This window comes from Schistocerca piceifrons, unplaced genomic scaffold (assembly GCF_021461385.2).
Source record: "Schistocerca piceifrons isolate TAMUIC-IGC-003096 unplaced genomic scaffold, iqSchPice1.1 HiC_scaffold_1062, whole genome shotgun sequence".
NCBI classification, from domain to species: Eukaryota; Metazoa; Arthropoda; class Insecta; order Orthoptera; family Acrididae; genus Schistocerca; species Schistocerca piceifrons.
This window is the reverse complement of record NW_025726866.1, coordinates 72,698-89,789: the sequence shown is the minus strand read 5'-3', so window position 1 is coordinate 89,789 and position 17,092 is coordinate 72,698. Positions and strand designations below refer to the sequence as shown.

At 50.1% G+C, this 17,092-nt stretch overlaps 6 non-coding genes across 6 annotated transcripts; all 6 read right to left on the bottom strand.

The window, feature by feature from the left end:
* Window positions 1-673: 673 nt before the first annotated feature.
* On the bottom strand, window positions 674-757 carry Trnal-uaa. Its single transcript has one exon. It is a non-coding gene; the product is annotated as a tRNA-Leu (tRNA).
* Window positions 758-8,865: 8,108 nt separating this feature from the next.
* Window positions 8,866-8,949, bottom strand: Trnal-uaa. The gene has a single exon. It is a non-coding gene; the product is annotated as a tRNA-Leu (tRNA).
* Window positions 8,950-10,737: 1,788 nt separating this feature from the next.
* Window positions 10,738-10,821, bottom strand: Trnal-uaa. Its single transcript has one exon. It is a non-coding gene; the product is annotated as a tRNA-Leu (tRNA).
* Window positions 10,822-12,609: 1,788 nt separating this feature from the next.
* Window positions 12,610-12,693, bottom strand: Trnal-uaa. Its single transcript has one exon. It is a non-coding gene; the product is annotated as a tRNA-Leu (tRNA).
* Window positions 12,694-14,481: 1,788 nt separating this feature from the next.
* Window positions 14,482-14,565, bottom strand: Trnal-uaa. The gene has a single exon. It is a non-coding gene; the product is annotated as a tRNA-Leu (tRNA).
* A 1,788-nt stretch (window positions 14,566-16,353) lies between these two features.
* Trnal-uaa lies at window positions 16,354-16,437 on the bottom strand. The gene has a single exon. It is a non-coding gene; the product is annotated as a tRNA-Leu (tRNA).
* Between the last annotated feature and the right edge of the window lie 655 nt (window positions 16,438-17,092).

The following is a 17,092-nucleotide window of genomic DNA, read 5'->3' as shown; positions in this document are numbered from 1 at the left end:
TCATTACCGCGCAGCAACACCGAAAACTAAGGGAAAAGGCAAAATTAAAGAATCCAACAGCACGTAGACTTCCTAGTTAGCCACCGAGCCGTGTACTAAGCACGCAAAAACGCTGCTTAACTTCGGTGATCGGACGAGAACCCGTGTCGTCAGCGTGGCACACAAGTCGGCGAGAACGTTTCCAGACGTGCGGACATCTTAGTCCTTGTACAGATCACTTGGGATTTGCCTGGCAGTCTCTCGCGCTGCCTTTTAGGGAAGCAATATGAAATAGCCCTTGGTGGGATCTAACCCATAGCCTTCCCGTTGTTAGCATGACACACTAACTTAGTGAGCTTACTGCCCACGCAATACGGCCGCTTCACATCTCCAGCACCTGAGCCACCGTTTCATCTATCTTTATTAAGGCCTTACGATTCCTTTAAACACGTATGCGTTGCTGTTGAGGTTTTCTCGCTGTCGCTTGGAACCCAGAGCCACAGCACAACAACAACGGAAACGTCCGTAAGAAGAGCTAAACCTCGACGCGGGAAAAGTATGTTCCGCTATTTCTTTTCGACCGCTCGGTCTGTCACTGTCGTCTCTAGTAAAATCTGCTTCGCGTGTTTCTGCATAATTTACTTGTTCTGTAAGATCACGGGAGTATGTTAGTTTCAGAATGTTTAAAATGCATTGTCAGATGTGGGGTTCGAACCCACGCTCCCTTATGGGAACCAGAGCTTAAATCTGGCGCCTTAGACCGCTCGGCCAATCTGACGTGCGAGGCAAGAGCTCCAGAGACTTCCATCTCTAGCAATATCTCAAAGAACCTCACTGCGAAATCTGTTTCTTTTTTCGGTAGGATGGAATTATGTCAGTTTTAGAAAATTTAAGACGCTATGTCAGACGTGGCGTAGGAAATGCACCCTCCCCTTCGGGAACGAATGTGGCGCGTTGGACCGCTTTCTTCCGTCGTTTCTAGTTTGAACTGTAACTAGCAAAACTGTATTTAGTAATAGGAACATTTTCACATTGATGCAAAGAAAACTAGATATTAGCCAACGGCAAATAAGGCCGTTTCCTAGCAACAGCCACGCTGTGCATAACGCTCTCGTGGGAAGCCAATGAAATACTTCCTGTGAGGCTCAAACTGTCGACCTTCACTTTACAATACTTCGGCACTGCCCCGGTGGTACCGACGCATACATACTGAAGCGTCTTTGGATCGTCAGTGAGTACTTCATATTAGAAATTTCGTGTTCGCCCTGATGTGCATTAAAGGGCAGATTCTTCAGTAAAAGTTAGTTCTGCGCTCAGTTTCAGTATATGGCCCTAGCAGCACCAGGAAAACGGGTTCAGATGTGCTCGCCTTCCACTCGGCGTTGAGCGCCTACAGCGAGATTGCCTTCGGCCTCTGGCGCCAGGAGGGAAGGCGACACATCACGGAGCAAGCAGCGCGTAGCAGAAGGCGGTGGTGGTGTGTCGGTCAGCATGGTTTTTTTTTTTTTTTTTTAAAAAAAAAAAAAATATTCTTTATTGACTATAATAATAATTATACAAATTTAACCCACTACCTAAAACTCATTAGTGGGTCCTAAATAATATACATTTATGTTAATTGTGCAGCTTTTCTTAATTTAATAGTGAGCTACAGTTACATTAACAACAATGGGCATTTAATTTCTATATCTACTGTTTATTCTAGTTCCTATATCTAATTTAATTTATGTAACTCCTGCAGCGTCACATGTGTGCCAGAAAAAATATAAACCTACTTATATGCCTTGTTCTTCGCGCTAAACCCGAAGAACATGCCCCTGGCACTGGGCAGGCCACGACGTTATTACTCGCTGCAGTACCTAATCTAATTGCCTATAACTAATTCCTACAAACTAACTTATCCTACGTCATATCCGGTGTGTCATGGTCGGTGGTTGGTCCCTGCTCCCCCTAGTCCCGTTTATGGCGGATTCCAACTCGGGTGGAGTTGGCCAGTCCACGCACAGGCGGTATGGGATCAGGGCTCTAGGTCACAATCGGTAATAATTAGTCCTTTGCTGTTACTGTATCTCTCGTAGATATTCGGTTAAGACCTTTCGAGATACCTCGTTTGCCAAGGTGTTTAGCGTCTGAAAAGTTTCCTCACGTCTAAGCAGTTGATACGTGTCATGGTTAGGAAGTCTGTCTCGTAGTGTAGTTGCAACATCATTGAAGAGAGGGCATTCGTAAACAACATGTTCGGGTGTTCCCTCCGGATCGCCACAGTCGCACGCTGGTGTCGCCCTTTTCCCAAATCGGCATAAATATGTCGGGTAGGGTCCATGGCCAGTGAGGAAGTGAATCAGACCTCGTGTAGGCTCGAAATACCTCATACCCAGACGTTCCTTCACATCTGGTAGGAACTGGAAAGTTCGTCGTCCCGCCTCTTCTGCAGCCCAGGTCTCTTGCCAAAGTTCTTCCCCTCTTATCCTTATATCTCTTTTGTCGCCCAATCTGATACCCATAATATCTACAATCTTTCCATAATTCTCCCTTTTGGCCCAGTACCAGGCCGCTTGTTCCCTTATTTTGATGTCCAGGGGGCAGAGCCCCATTATGACTAACAGGGCCCCCCCTGGAGATGTTCTGTAGGCACCCACAGCTCTTAGTAGCATGCTTCTCTGGACCCTTCTCACTGCCATGGCGGGCACCACCCTCGTGAGCCTGTGTGCCCAGACTCCCGAGCCGTAACCCACGACTGAAGTTAAGATGCTGTTGTGGTATAACCTAATTAGGTGTGACGGAAGGTGGAATCTTTTATGACCTATTGAGATGAGATTGTTCAATATCTGAAGGGCTCTCTGGGTGACGGTATCAATGTGCTTGCCGAAATTCCACCTCTCATCAATGATGACTCCTAAGTAGCGTGTCTCACGTCGTCTAAGAACTGGTGAACCGTCTATTCTGACCGTCGGATTTCTAATGAGATGTCCTTTTAGCAGGAGGTAAGTAGATTTGCTGGGCGATATCGTCATTTTTGTCGCGTGGCACCACTGTTGGAGTTTGTCTAGTGCTGTCTCTATCTTTGGTTCTATGTCTTCGCGGCTGCGGCCGCCAACCAACAGGAGGAGGTCATCAGCATAGGCTATCACCTCTAGCACCTCTTCACTCTGTTGTAAGCTATCTAGCAAAGGCTCCATATGGATGTCCCAGAAGAGGGGTCCTAAGACGGAGCCTTGGGGACATCCTTTGGTGATTGTCTTGCTAACTCTTTCGCTAGAGGATGATAGCCAGACCTCCCGATCCTCGCAATAGCTCCTCAGGCAACCATATAGCGGCCCTGGACACTCTTTCTCCCGCAAGCAGGAGAAGAGCGAAGGCCACCACAGGTTGTCGAAGGCGCCACTGATGTCAACCATGATGCCAACCACGTATTTGTGCGGGGTCGAGTCACAGACCTCGGTCGCCAGGGCGATTGCATCAGATGCCGACCGCCCCGGCCTGAACCCGAACTGCCTGTCACTCATCCCGCACAACACCCGGTGTGCTGTCAGTCTGTCAGCCAGCAATTTTTCCAATAATTTGCCAAATATATCCAGCAGGCAAATCGGCCTGTAGGATTTCGTTTCTGCGGGATCCTTGTCTGGTCCTTTCTTTATGATGACTACATGTGCCTTTTTCCATAATTTAGGGAACTTACGCTGTCTTAGGCATTCATTGTACAGATGTGTTAGTGGTGCAGTCAGCTGGGGCGCCAGAAACTGCACCACTTCCGCCACAATGCCGTCTGGCCCAGGTGCTTTTCCTCTTTGCAGAGATCTTATGTGGGTTGCTACCTCCTCTTCTGAGAAGGGGTAGACCGCCGTCTCATTGGTGTATATTTCGCGGTCTTGATCTCTGAGTTGCTGCTGCCTCTCTGTTTCCCCATCCGCTTTGTCGTCAGGCAGCAGGGAGTGGAGGAGGACCCCCGCAGTCTCCTGCCAGGACTCCGTCATCCTATCCCCGTACCTGACTGTGGATAGTTCCAGAGGAGAGCGGATTTTTTCTCTAACTAACTTATACGGGAGTCCCCATGGGTCCGTGACTAGTTGGTTGAGCACGAAGTTTTCCCAGCTTTTCATTCTGACTTCCCGTAGTTCCTTCTGGAACTTTCGCTTTTCCTCCCTGTACAGCAGCTGCCACCTTTGTCGCTCCCGCCAGACGACACTGCGCTGATAGTACCTCCTCAGCCTTCTGACAGACTGACGCAGTTCACTTAGTTCGGCAGACCATGGTGACGGTGAGGCCGCCATGGCCCTCCTCCTAGTAGGTACGGCTGCCCTCACCGCTCTTGTCACCGCGTTCACCAGTTCCCCCGCCCTCTGATCCACGTCTATGTCTAAGTGCATGTCGTCTTCCGGTAATGGAGGAATGTCACACTCCCTCGCTAGGCGTTCCCAATCGGTTCTTTTGTAATTTAATTGTGTTTCCCACCCCGTGGCCCAGTGGCACTCTCTTTCTCCTATGGTAAAAGTTATCAAATTGTGGTCGCTTGTGGTGGCATTTTCTACAACTCTCCAATTTTGAAGGTTATTGGCTATATTCGGAGTTACGAGGGTGATGTCTATGTTTGTGCCCTGTCCTCCACCTGCAGCGTAGGTGGGAGGATTGCCAGGTCTGTTGGCCACCACAAGTTGCGATGCCATAATAAATTCTTCAACCTTTTCACCATTCGCATCTCTTGTGCCACTGTACCACAGGGGGGACTTTGCATTACTGTCGGCAGTTATTATGACCTTTCTTCCCCGCAACGCCGTGGTAACCCTCGCTAGGTGGTCTATATGAGTTTCTATATTATCCCCATACTGAAAATACGTATTAATGAGAATTATAATTCCTGTAGGGGATTGAAGCTCCACGACGTTGCAGTGGCTAGTTGTAAACTGCGAGAGTGTTGTGACTCTCAAGAGTTTGTTGGTGATTATAATTGCTGCCTTCGGGTCATCCCCTCTACTAACTATTTGCCAACTTGCTGCAGCAAAAGCTATTTTCCCAGCCAGGGAGTATGGCTCCTGTAGACAGAGTACATCAAGTCTCCTCTCCTCCACCTCCCTTCGGAGCTCTTGCATTACGAGTCTGCTGTTGTGTGTGTTGAGCTGTCCTATAGTAATTTTTGTCATTATGGGTAGTATGTATGTATTCGGTCATGCGGCCAGGTCTTGCTCCAGTCGAATGCAATTCGTCCATATGCCACTACTGACTGTCGATAAATGTCGTCAAGGTCGAATTTCTCTCCTCGTCTTTCGAATGCTTTCTTGAGCAGGTCTCGCAAGGCTCCAAAGTCGGTGGGGAGATTCACCGATTTCAGCTGGATTCTGTCGACAGCCTCCATAACCGGAAAGGTTATTTTTTTGCCGTCCTCATGTCCTACTCGGACCACATGTCTCAAGGCAGTGATCAGGGTAGCCGGCTGCTCCAATCTGGATAGCTGCATGGTGTACTCCAAATTGGGGTACACCCTTACTGGATCGACTGGTGGTAATCTAACTATTGGTGTGCACTGAGTGCTGGGGCTCGTACTAGAGCTCGTCACTACATTTTCCTGTATTGGTTGGTTATTGATGTTACTGTCCTTATGAGTTGCTGGAGCCGCAGGATGCCCTTGCCGCTGTAGGTGTAGTTTCGGCTTTGTTTCCCGGCTTCCAGAGGAGAGAGTTTCTGCCATGGGGAGATTTGTTTGTATTCCTATATCCATTGTTGGAAAATCAGTTTGTATAGACATATCCTTTGTTTCAATTTTGACGGCTCCCGTGAGCGACCTCAAAAAATCCTTAAATCTATTTGCCCGCATGGCATCTCTCCTCCTTTTGCTCGGGGACTTTCGCTTTGGCATCCTGTTCGGTATACTGGACTCAACCATAATCGGTCCTGGAGATCAGTCTTTGCTCCAGCATTCTGTATGTGGGGCAGTTTCTACCGGTGGTTCCACAAGACTTTTTTCCTCGGATCTTACACGGTATGCAAACTGTTGCCGCCTTGCAGTCTTTGCGGCTATGACCTTTCTCCCCGCACTTGGTGCACGCCGGCTCCCTGGTGCACAGCCTTAGGATGTGATCCAGGTCACCACAGTTGTGGCAACGAGGTACCACGACATAGTCCCTTGTATTGATGGCATGGAAACCTACATACAGTCTGCCCATTGTTGTTACCTTTTTCCACATCAGCGCCGATACCTCGGCGACGTGATGAACTACATCACGACCCCGCGGACCAGTCTTAAATTTCAACTTAAAGTTTTCCTTAAATTCATCTTTTTCCATTTTGTCAAAGTTCTGTAGCCTAATTGTTTCTTCTAATTCTTCATTCGTCATAATTGCAGGTACGTCATATAATATGACGAGAGGGTTTCTTTTTCTCGGTGGTTCACATTTGACCACCGAGTTCAATTTCTGGTTATTTAGCAGCTTTTCCTTGTCTTCTTCCGTAGCAACTTCAACTATCACAGAGTTTCTGCTTGGTTTAACCTTTTTGATTTTAATCTTGTCTTTAATGGGGTCAACAGTTTTTGTGAAAAGTTCCTGAATTTTCCTGACACTAGTGTCTTGCCCAGGTAATGTCCTGAGAAAGACAGCCGTGTCAGTCCTTTTCGTTACCCTGTCAATGGTGTCTCTTGTCGTGCTTTGTGGGCTCTTGGTGGGCGCTTGCGCAGCCACCGCTGCCCACGTCTTTGCTGGTTGCCTTCTTAACCTGTCATTTTCCTTTTCAAGCTCTTCTACTCTACCTTCAAGTTTGGCGTGGGCAATAGCCCATGCAGCCAGCTCATTTTTTATGACGGCAAGTCCAGCTTGACTGATTTTGCCATTCTTTATCTGTTGCTCCATGAGCAACGAGATTCTCGAGTACCTCTCCATAATTGTTTCATTCACTGCCTGTCCCTGCTCGTCCTGAGGAGAGGGATCAGGCACAGCGGAAGACATTCGAGGCGCACACGAATCACTCGCTTCAATTGTCGCCATGATTTACGAGTGATCAAAAAGAGGGTTGGGAGCCCGTCTCTTACCCCGGACCGGCTCCTCTGGCATGGGGGGGGACTATTGCAGCTCGCCCACCGACCTCGCCCCTAGGTCAAGGGCACTCCAGAGCTGCAGGGTTCAACGCGCCGTTGCCAGCGCACTAGTCCCCGTCGAAGGCCTCGTCGTCGACGATTTCACTCGACGCTCCTCGGCAAGTGCACCCCGCACTCCGGAGAGGCGGATGCACCCCTCGCCCTTCGCCGCCTACTAGCCCGAGTTTCCACCTGAAGGCCAAGGACCCACTCCTACTCAGGTGGTGGGTCGGTCCCCCAGTCGTTTGGCGGTCTGGGCCCATCTAACCTAGCCCAGGCGATGTCACCACCTCCTGGGTTTGGCAGAACACGCCCCGGTTACCCAGGGGCGCGGCGAAGCACCCTTGCCGACTCGCGCCGCGATCCCACGCCGACAAACGAGGTCGCCGGCATGCAGAGCACTTGCTGGTCTGTGCCCTGCGAACAGAAAGGGACTGGTGTTCGGTCCCTTGACACAGCTCCCCCTGTGCCACGCACCCTTCGCTTTCGCATCGGGTTGGGTCGCAGCTCTCCCTTTTGACGCAAGGCAGAATGCCGAGCTTGACGTCTGGCACCACGGGAAGGCGGAAAGAGCCACTTGGGAAGGAGAGGCTGTAAGAGACGCTTCACTTCCCCGAGTGAGGACTGCCGCGGCACGCCCGACTGGAAAGCGATACGCCCCAGTGCGAGCCTCCGTGCCTTACGGCGCGCCGGCAACGGGCGGGCCCGCGCCGAAACGCGCCGTCAAGCGACTGACCTCACGCCAGACATGGTTGCTTCCCAAGTAGCTGATCCGGGTTCGAAGCCCGGACACCGCACGCAAGTTGTCTTCTTTACTCAGGAGAGTGTTTCCAACGCTCGCGATCGTCGAATTTCCAAACTGTCGTGTTACGAATGGTTTTCCTTCGCCCCTCGTCCAGCTCCGCGTAGGCTAGTGCGGATTGCGATTCACAGCATCGTGTGTCCCCATGTGTCGACTTGTCCCGACTTTGCTCGGCTGACGCGAAAGCTGACGCTTGCAAATGGGCGTATATGTAGAGGACAGGCGCTAGAAACGACTGGGAGAGACCGACTCGACAAACGCGCAACGGACCCTTTCATTTGACTGTGGCCGCAGGTTCGCGAATTTGGGTCCCGAGAGGCAAGAGAGGGGTCAGCGTGCTGGACCGTATCATTACCGCGCAGCAACACCGAAAACTAAGGGAAAAGGCAAAATTAAAGAATCCAACAGCACGTAGACTTCCTAGTTAGCCACCGAGCCGTGTACTAAGCACGCAAAAACGCTGCTTAACTTCGGTGATCGGACGAGAACCCGTGTCGTCAGCGTGGCACACAAGTCGGCGAGAACGTTTCCAGACGTGCGGACATCTTAGTCCTTGTACAGATCACTTGGGATTTGCCTGGCAGTCTCTCGCGCTGCCTTTTAGGGAAGCAATATGAAATAGCCCTTGGTGGGATCTAACCCATAGCCTTCCCGTTGTTAGCATGACACACTAACTTAGTGAGCTTACTGCCCACGCAATACGGCCGCTTCACATCTCCAGCACCTGAGCCACCGTTTCATCTATCTTTATTAAGGCCTTACGATTCCTTTAAACACGTATGCGTTGCTGTTGAGGTTTTCTCGCTGTCGCTTGGAACCCAGAGCCACAGCACAACAACAACGGAAACGTCCGTAAGAAGAGCTAAACCTCGACGCGGGAAAAGTATGTTCCGCTATTTCTTTTCGACCGCTCGGTCTGTCACTGTCGTCTCTAGTAAAATCTGCTTCGCGTGTTTCTGCATAATTTACTTGTTCTGTAAGATCACGGGAGTATGTTAGTTTCAGAATGTTTAAAATGCATTGTCAGATGTGGGGTTCGAACCCACGCTCCCTTATGGGAACCAGAGCTTAAATCTGGCGCCTTAGACCGCTCGGCCAATCTGACGTGCGAGGCAAGAGCTCCAGAGACTTCCATCTCTAGCAATATCTCAAAGAACCTCACTGCGAAATCTGTTTCTTTTTTCGGTAGGATGGAATTATGTCAGTTTTAGAAAATTTAAGACGCTATGTCAGACGTGGCGTAGGAAATGCACCCTCCCCTTCGGGAACGAATGTGGCGCGTTGGACCGCTTTCTTCCGTCGTTTCTAGTTTGAACTGTAACTAGCAAAACTGTATTTAGTAATAGGAACATTTTCACATTGATGCAAAGAAAACTAGATATTAGCCAACGGCAAATAAGGCCGTTTCCTAGCAACAGCCACGCTGTGCATAACGCTCTCGTGGGAAGCCAATGAAATACTTCCTGTGAGGCTCAAACTGTCGACCTTCACTTTACAATACTTCGGCACTGCCCCGGTGGTACCGACGCATACATACTGAAGCGTCTTTGGATCGTCAGTGAGTACTTCATATTAGAAATTTCGTGTTCGCCCTGATGTGCATTAAAGGGCAGATTCTTCAGTAAAAGTTAGTTCTGCGCTCAGTTTCAGTATATGGCCCTAGCAGCACCAGGAAAACGGGTTCAGATGTGCTCGCCTTCCACTCGGCGTTGAGCGCCTACAGCGAGATTGCCTTCGGCCTCTGGCGCCATTAGGGAAGGCGACACATCACGGAGCAAGCAGCGCGTAGCAGAAGGCGGTGGTGGTGTGTCGGTCAGCATGGTTGCTTCCCAAGTAGCTGATCCGGGTTCGAAGCCCGGACACCGCACGCAAGTTGTCTTCTTTACTCAGGAGAGTGTTTCCAACGCTCGCGATCGTCGAATTTCCAAACTGTCGTGTTACGAATGGTTTTCCTTCGCCCCTCGTCCAGCTCCGCGTAGGCTAGTGCGGATTGCGATTCACAGCATCGTGTGTCCCCATGTGTCGACTTGTCCCGACTTTGCTCGGCTGACGCGAAAGCTGACGCTTGCAAATGGGCGTATATGTAGAGGACAGGCGCTAGAAACGACTGGGAGAGACCGACTCGACAAACGCGCAACGGACCCTTTCATTTGACTGTGGCCGCAGGTTCGCGAATTTGGGTCCCGAGAGGCAAGAGAGGGGTCAGCGTGCTGGACCGTACCATTACCGCGCAGCAACACCGAAAACTAAGGGAAAAGGCAAAATTAAAGAATCCAACAGCACGTAGACTTCCTAGTTAGCCACCGAGCCGTGTACTAAGCACGCAAAAACGCTGCTTAACTTCGGTGATCGGACGAGAACCCGTGTCGTCAGCGTGGCACACAAGTCGGCGAGAACGTTTCCAGACGTGCGGACATCTTAGTCCTTGTACAGATCACTTGGGATTTGCCTGGCAGTCTCTCGCGCTGCCTTTTAGGGAAGCAATATGAAATAGCCCTTGGTGGGATCTAACCCATAGCCTTCCCGTTGTTAGCATGACACACTAACTTAGTGAGCTTACTGCCCACGCAATACGGCCGCTTCACATCTCCAGCACCTGAGCCACCGTTTCATCTATCTTTATTAAGGCCTTACGATTCCTTTAAACACGTATGCGTTGCTGTTGAGGTTTTCTCGCTGTCGCTTGGAACCCAGAGCCACAGCACAACAACAACGGAAACGTCCGTAAGAAGAGCTAAACCTCGACGCGGGAAAAGTATGTTCCGCTATTTCTTTTCGACCGCTCGGTCTGTCACTGTCGTCTCTAGTAAAATCTGCTTCGCGTGTTTCTGCATAATTTACTTGTTCTGTAAGATCACGGGAGTATGTTAGTTTCAGAATGTTTAAAATGCATTGTCAGATGTGGGGTTCGAACCCACGCTCCCTTATGGGAACCAGAGCTTAAATCTGGCGCCTTAGACCGCTCGGCCAATCTGACGTGCGAGGCAAGAGCTCCAGAGACTTCCATCTCTAGCAATATCTCAAAGAACCTCACTGCGAAATCTGTTTCTTTTTTCGGTAGGATGGAATTATGTCAGTTTTAGAAAATTTAAGACGCTATGTCAGACGTGGCGTAGGAAATGCACCCTCCCCTTCGGGAACGAATGTGGCGCGTTGGACCGCTTTCTTCCGTCGTTTCTAGTTTGAACTGTAACTAGCAAAACTGTATTTAGTAATAGGAACATTTTCACATTGATGCAAAGAAAACTAGATATTAGCCAACGGCAAATAAGGCCGTTTCCTAGCAACAGCCACGCTGTGCATAACGCTCTCGTGGGAAGCCAATGAAATACTTCCTGTGAGGCTCAAACTGTCGACCTTCACTTTACAATACTTCGGCACTGCCCCGGTGGTACCGACGCATACATACTGAAGCGTCTTTGGATCGTCAGTGAGTACTTCATATTAGAAATTTCGTGTTCGCCCTGATGTGCATTAAAGGGCAGATTCTTCAGTAAAAGTTAGTTCTGCGCTCAGTTTCAGTATATGGCCCTAGCAGCACCAGGAAAACGGGTTCAGATGTGCTCGCCTTCCACTCGGCGTTGAGCGCCTACAGCGAGATTGCCTTCGGCCTCTGGCGCCAGGAGGGAAGGCGACACATCACGGAGCAAGCAGCGCGTAGCAGAAGGCGGTGGTGGTGTGTCGGTCAGCATGGTTGCTTCCCAAGTAGCTGATCCGGGTTCGAAGCCCGGACACCGCACGCAAGTTGTCTTCTTTACTCAGGAGAGTGTTTCCAACGCTCGCGATCGTCGAATTTCCAAACTGTCGTGTTACGAATGGTTTTCCTTCGCCCCTCGTCCAGCTCCGCGTAGGCTAGTGCGGATTGCGATTCACAGCATCGTGTGTCCCCATGTGTCGACTTGTCCCGACTTTGCTCGGCTGACGCGAAAGCTGACGCTTGCAAATGGGCGTATATGTAGAGGACAGGCGCTAGAAACGACTGGGAGAGACCGACTCGACAAACGCGCAACGGACCCTTTCATTTGACTGTGGCCGCAGGTTCGCGAATTTGGGTCCCGAGAGGCAAGAGAGGGGTCAGCGTGCTGGACCGTATCATTACCGCGCAGCAACACCGAAAACTAAGGGAAAAGGCAAAATTAAAGAATCCAACAGCACGTAGACTTCCTAGTTAGCCACCGAGCCGTGTACTAAGCACGCAAAAACGCTGCTTAACTTCGGTGATCGGACGAGAACCCGTGTCGTCAGCGTGGCACACAAGTCGGCGAGAACGTTTCCAGACGTGCGGACATCTTAGTCCTTGTACAGATCACTTGGGATTTGCCTGGCAGTCTCTCGCGCTGCCTTTTAGGGAAGCAATATGAAATAGCCCTTGGTGGGATCTAACCCATAGCCTTCCCGTTGTTAGCATGACACACTAACTTAGTGAGCTTACTGCCCACGCAATACGGCCGCTTCACATCTCCAGCACCTGAGCCACCGTTTCATCTATCTTTATTAAGGCCTTACGATTCCTTTAAACACGTATGCGTTGCTGTTGAGGTTTTCTCGCTGTCGCTTGGAACCCAGAGCCACAGCACAACAACAACGGAAACGTCCGTAAGAAGAGCTAAACCTCGACGCGGGAAAAGTATGTTCCGCTATTTCTTTTCGACCGCTCGGTCTGTCACTGTCGTCTCTAGTAAAATCTGCTTCGCGTGTTTCTGCATAATTTACTTGTTCTGTAAGATCACGGGAGTATGTTAGTTTCAGAATGTTTAAAATGCATTGTCAGATGTGGGGTTCGAACCCACGCTCCCTTATGGGAACCAGAGCTTAAATCTGGCGCCTTAGACCGCTCGGCCAATCTGACGTGCGAGGCAAGAGCTCCAGAGACTTCCATCTCTAGCAATATCTCAAAGAACCTCACTGCGAAATCTGTTTCTTTTTTCGGTAGGATGGAATTATGTCAGTTTTAGAAAATTTAAGACGCTATGTCAGACGTGGCGTAGGAAATGCACCCTCCCCTTCGGGAACGAATGTGGCGCGTTGGACCGCTTTCTTCCGTCGTTTCTAGTTTGAACTGTAACTAGCAAAACTGTATTTAGTAATAGGAACATTTTCACATTGATGCAAAGAAAACTAGATATTAGCCAACGGCAAATAAGGCCGTTTCCTAGCAACAGCCACGCTGTGCATAACGCTCTCGTGGGAAGCCAATGAAATACTTCCTGTGAGGCTCAAACTGTCGACCTTCACTTTACAATACTTCGGCACTGCCCCGGTGGTACCGACGCATACATACTGAAGCGTCTTTGGATCGTCAGTGAGTACTTCATATTAGAAATTTCGTGTTCGCCCTGATGTGCATTAAAGGGCAGATTCTTCAGTAAAAGTTAGTTCTGCGCTCAGTTTCAGTATATGGCCCTAGCAGCACCAGGAAAACGGGTTCAGATGTGCTCGCCTTCCACTCGGCGTTGAGCGCCTACAGCGAGATTGCCTTCGGCCTCTGGCGCCAGGAGGGAAGGCGACACATCACGGAGCAAGCAGCGCGTAGCAGAAGGCGGTGGTGGTGTGTCGGTCAGCATGGTTGCTTCCCAAGTAGCTGATCCGGGTTCGAAGCCCGGACACCGCACGCAAGTTGTCTTCTTTACTCAGGAGAGTGTTTCCAACGCTCGCGATCGTCGAATTTCCAAACTGTCGTGTTACGAATGGTTTTCCTTCGCCCCTCGTCCAGCTCCGCGTAGGCTAGTGCGGATTGCGATTCACAGCATCGTGTGTCCCCATGTGTCGACTTGTCCCGACTTTGCTCGGCTGACGCGAAAGCTGACGCTTGCAAATGGGCGTATATGTAGAGGACAGGCGCTAGAAACGACTGGGAGAGACCGACTCGACAAACGCGCAACGGACCCTTTCATTTGACTGTGGCCGCAGGTTCGCGAATTTGGGTCCCGAGAGGCAAGAGAGGGGTCAGCGTGCTGGACCGTATCATTACCGCGCAGCAACACCGAAAACTAAGGGAAAAGGCAAAATTAAAGAATCCAACAGCACGTAGACTTCCTAGTTAGCCACCGAGCCGTGTACTAAGCACGCAAAAACGCTGCTTAACTTCGGTGATCGGACGAGAACCCGTGTCGTCAGCGTGGCACACAAGTCGGCGAGAACGTTTCCAGACGTGCGGACATCTTAGTCCTTGTACAGATCACTTGGGATTTGCCTGGCAGTCTCTCGCGCTGCCTTTTAGGGAAGCAATATGAAATAGCCCTTGGTGGGATCTAACCCATAGCCTTCCCGTTGTTAGCATGACACACTAACTTAGTGAGCTTACTGCCCACGCAATACGGCCGCTTCACATCTCCAGCACCTGAGCCACCGTTTCATCTATCTTTATTAAGGCCTTACGATTCCTTTAAACACGTATGCGTTGCTGTTGAGGTTTTCTCGCTGTCGCTTGGAACCCAGAGCCACAGCACAACAACAACGGAAACGTCCGTAAGAAGAGCTAAACCTCGACGCGGGAAAAGTATGTTCCGCTATTTCTTTTCGACCGCTCGGTCTGTCACTGTCGTCTCTAGTAAAATCTGCTTCGCGTGTTTCTGCATAATTTACTTGTTCTGTAAGATCACGGGAGTATGTTAGTTTCAGAATGTTTAAAATGCATTGTCAGATGTGGGGTTCGAACCCACGCTCCCTTATGGGAACCAGAGCTTAAATCTGGCGCCTTAGACCGCTCGGCCAATCTGACGTGCGAGGCAAGAGCTCCAGAGACTTCCATCTCTAGCAATATCTCAAAGAACCTCACTGCGAAATCTGTTTCTTTTTTCGGTAGGATGGAATTATGTCAGTTTTAGAAAATTTAAGACGCTATGTCAGACGTGGCGTAGGAAATGCACCCTCCCCTTCGGGAACGAATGTGGCGCGTTGGACCGCTTTCTTCCGTCGTTTCTAGTTTGAACTGTAACTAGCAAAACTGTATTTAGTAATAGGAACATTTTCACATTGATGCAAAGAAAACTAGATATTAGCCAACGGCAAATAAGGCCGTTTCCTAGCAACAGCCACGCTGTGCATAACGCTCTCGTGGGAAGCCAATGAAATACTTCCTGTGAGGCTCAAACTGTCGACCTTCACTTTACAATACTTCGGCACTGCCCCGGTGGTACCGACGCATACATACTGAAGCGTCTTTGGATCGTCAGTGAGTACTTCATATTAGAAATTTCGTGTTCGCCCTGATGTGCATTAAAGGGCAGATTCTTCAGTAAAAGTTAGTTCTGCGCTCAGTTTCAGTATATGGCCCTAGCAGCACCAGGAAAACGGGTTCAGATGTGCTCGCCTTCCACTCGGCGTTGAGCGCCTACAGCGAGATTGCCTTCGGCCTCTGGCGCCAGGAGGGAAGGCGACATATCACGGAGCAAGCAGCGCGTAGCAGAAGGCGGTGGTGGTGTGTCGGTCAGCATGGTTGCTTCCCAAGTAGCTGATCCGGGTTCGAAGCCCGGACACCGCACGCAAGTTGTCTTCTTTACTCAGGAGAGTGTTTCCAACGCTCGCGATCGTCGAATTTCCAAACTGTCGTGTTACGAATGGTTTTCCTTCGCCCCTCGTCCAGCTCCGCGTAGGCTAGTGCGGATTGCGATTCACAGCATCGTGTGTCCCCATGTGTCGACTTGTCCCGACTTTGCTCGGCTGACGCGAAAGCTGACGCTTGCAAATGGGCGTATATGTAGAGGACAGGCGCTAGAAACGACTGGGAGAGACCGACTCGACAAACGCGCAACGGACCCTTTCATTTGACTGTGGCCGCAGGTTCGCGAATTTGGGTCCCGAGAGGCAAGAGAGGGGTCAGCGTGCTGGACCGTATCATTACCGCGCAGCAACACCGAAAACTAAGGGAAAAGGCAAAATTAAAGAATCCAACAGCACGTAGACTTCCTAGTTAGCCACCGAGCCGTGTACTAAGCACGCAAAAACGCTGCTTAACTTCGGTGATCGGACGAGAACCCGTGTCGTCAGCGTGGCACACAAGTCGGCGAGAACGTTTCCAGACGTGCGGACATCTTAGTCCTTGTACAGATCACTTGGGATTTGCCTGGCAGTCTCTCGCGCTGCCTTTTAGGGAAGCAATATGAAATAGCCCTTGGTGGGATCTAACCCATAGCCTTCCCGTTGTTAGCATGACACACTAACTTAGTGAGCTTACTGCCCACGCAATACGGCCGCTTCACATCTCCAGCACCTGAGCCACCGTTTCATCTATCTTTATTAAGGCCTTACGATTCCTTTAAACACGTATGCGTTGCTGTTGAGGTTTTCTCGCTGTCGCTTGGAACCCAGAGCCACAGCACAACAACAACGGAAACGTCCGTAAGAAGAGCTAAACCTCGACGCGGGAAAAGTATGTTCCGCTATTTCTTTTCGACCGCTCGGTCTGTCACTGTCGTCTCTAGTAAAATCTGCTTCGCGTGTTTCTGCATAATTTACTTGTTCTGTAAGATCACGGGAGTATGTTAGTTTCAGAATGTTTAAAATGCATTGTCAGATGTGGGGTTCGAACCCACGCTCCCTTATGGGAACCAGAGCTTAAATCTGGCGCCTTAGACCGCTCGGCCAATCTGACGTGCGAGGCAAGAGCTCCAGAGACTTCCATCTCTAGCAATATCTCAAAGAACCTCACTGCGAAATCTGTTTCTTTTTTCGGTAGGATGGAATTATGTCAGTTTTAGAAAATTTAAGACGCTATGTCAGACGTGGCGTAGGAAATGCACCCTCCCCTTCGGGAACGAATGTGGCGCGTTGGACCGCTTTCTTCCGTCGTTTCTAGTTTGAACTGTAACTAGCAAAACTGTATTTAGTAATAGGAACATTTTCACATTGATGCAAAGAAAACTAGATATTAGCCAACGGCAAATAAGGCCGTTTCCTAGCAACAGCCACGCTGTGCATAACGCTCTCGTGGGAAGCCAATGAAATACTTCCTGTGAGGCTCAAACTGTCGACCTTCACTTTACAATACTTCGGCACTGCCCCGGTGGTACCGACGCATACATACTGAAGCGTCTTTGGATCGTCAGTGAGTACTTCATATTAGAAATTTCGTGTTCGCCCTGATGTGCATTAAAGGGCAGATTCTTCAGTAAAAGTTAGTTCTGCGCTCAGTTTCAGTATATGGCCCTAGCAGCACCAGGAAAACGGGTTCAGATGTGCTCGCCTTCCACTCGGCGTTGAGCGCCTACAGCGAGATTGCCTTCGGCCTCTGGCGCCAGGAGGGAAGG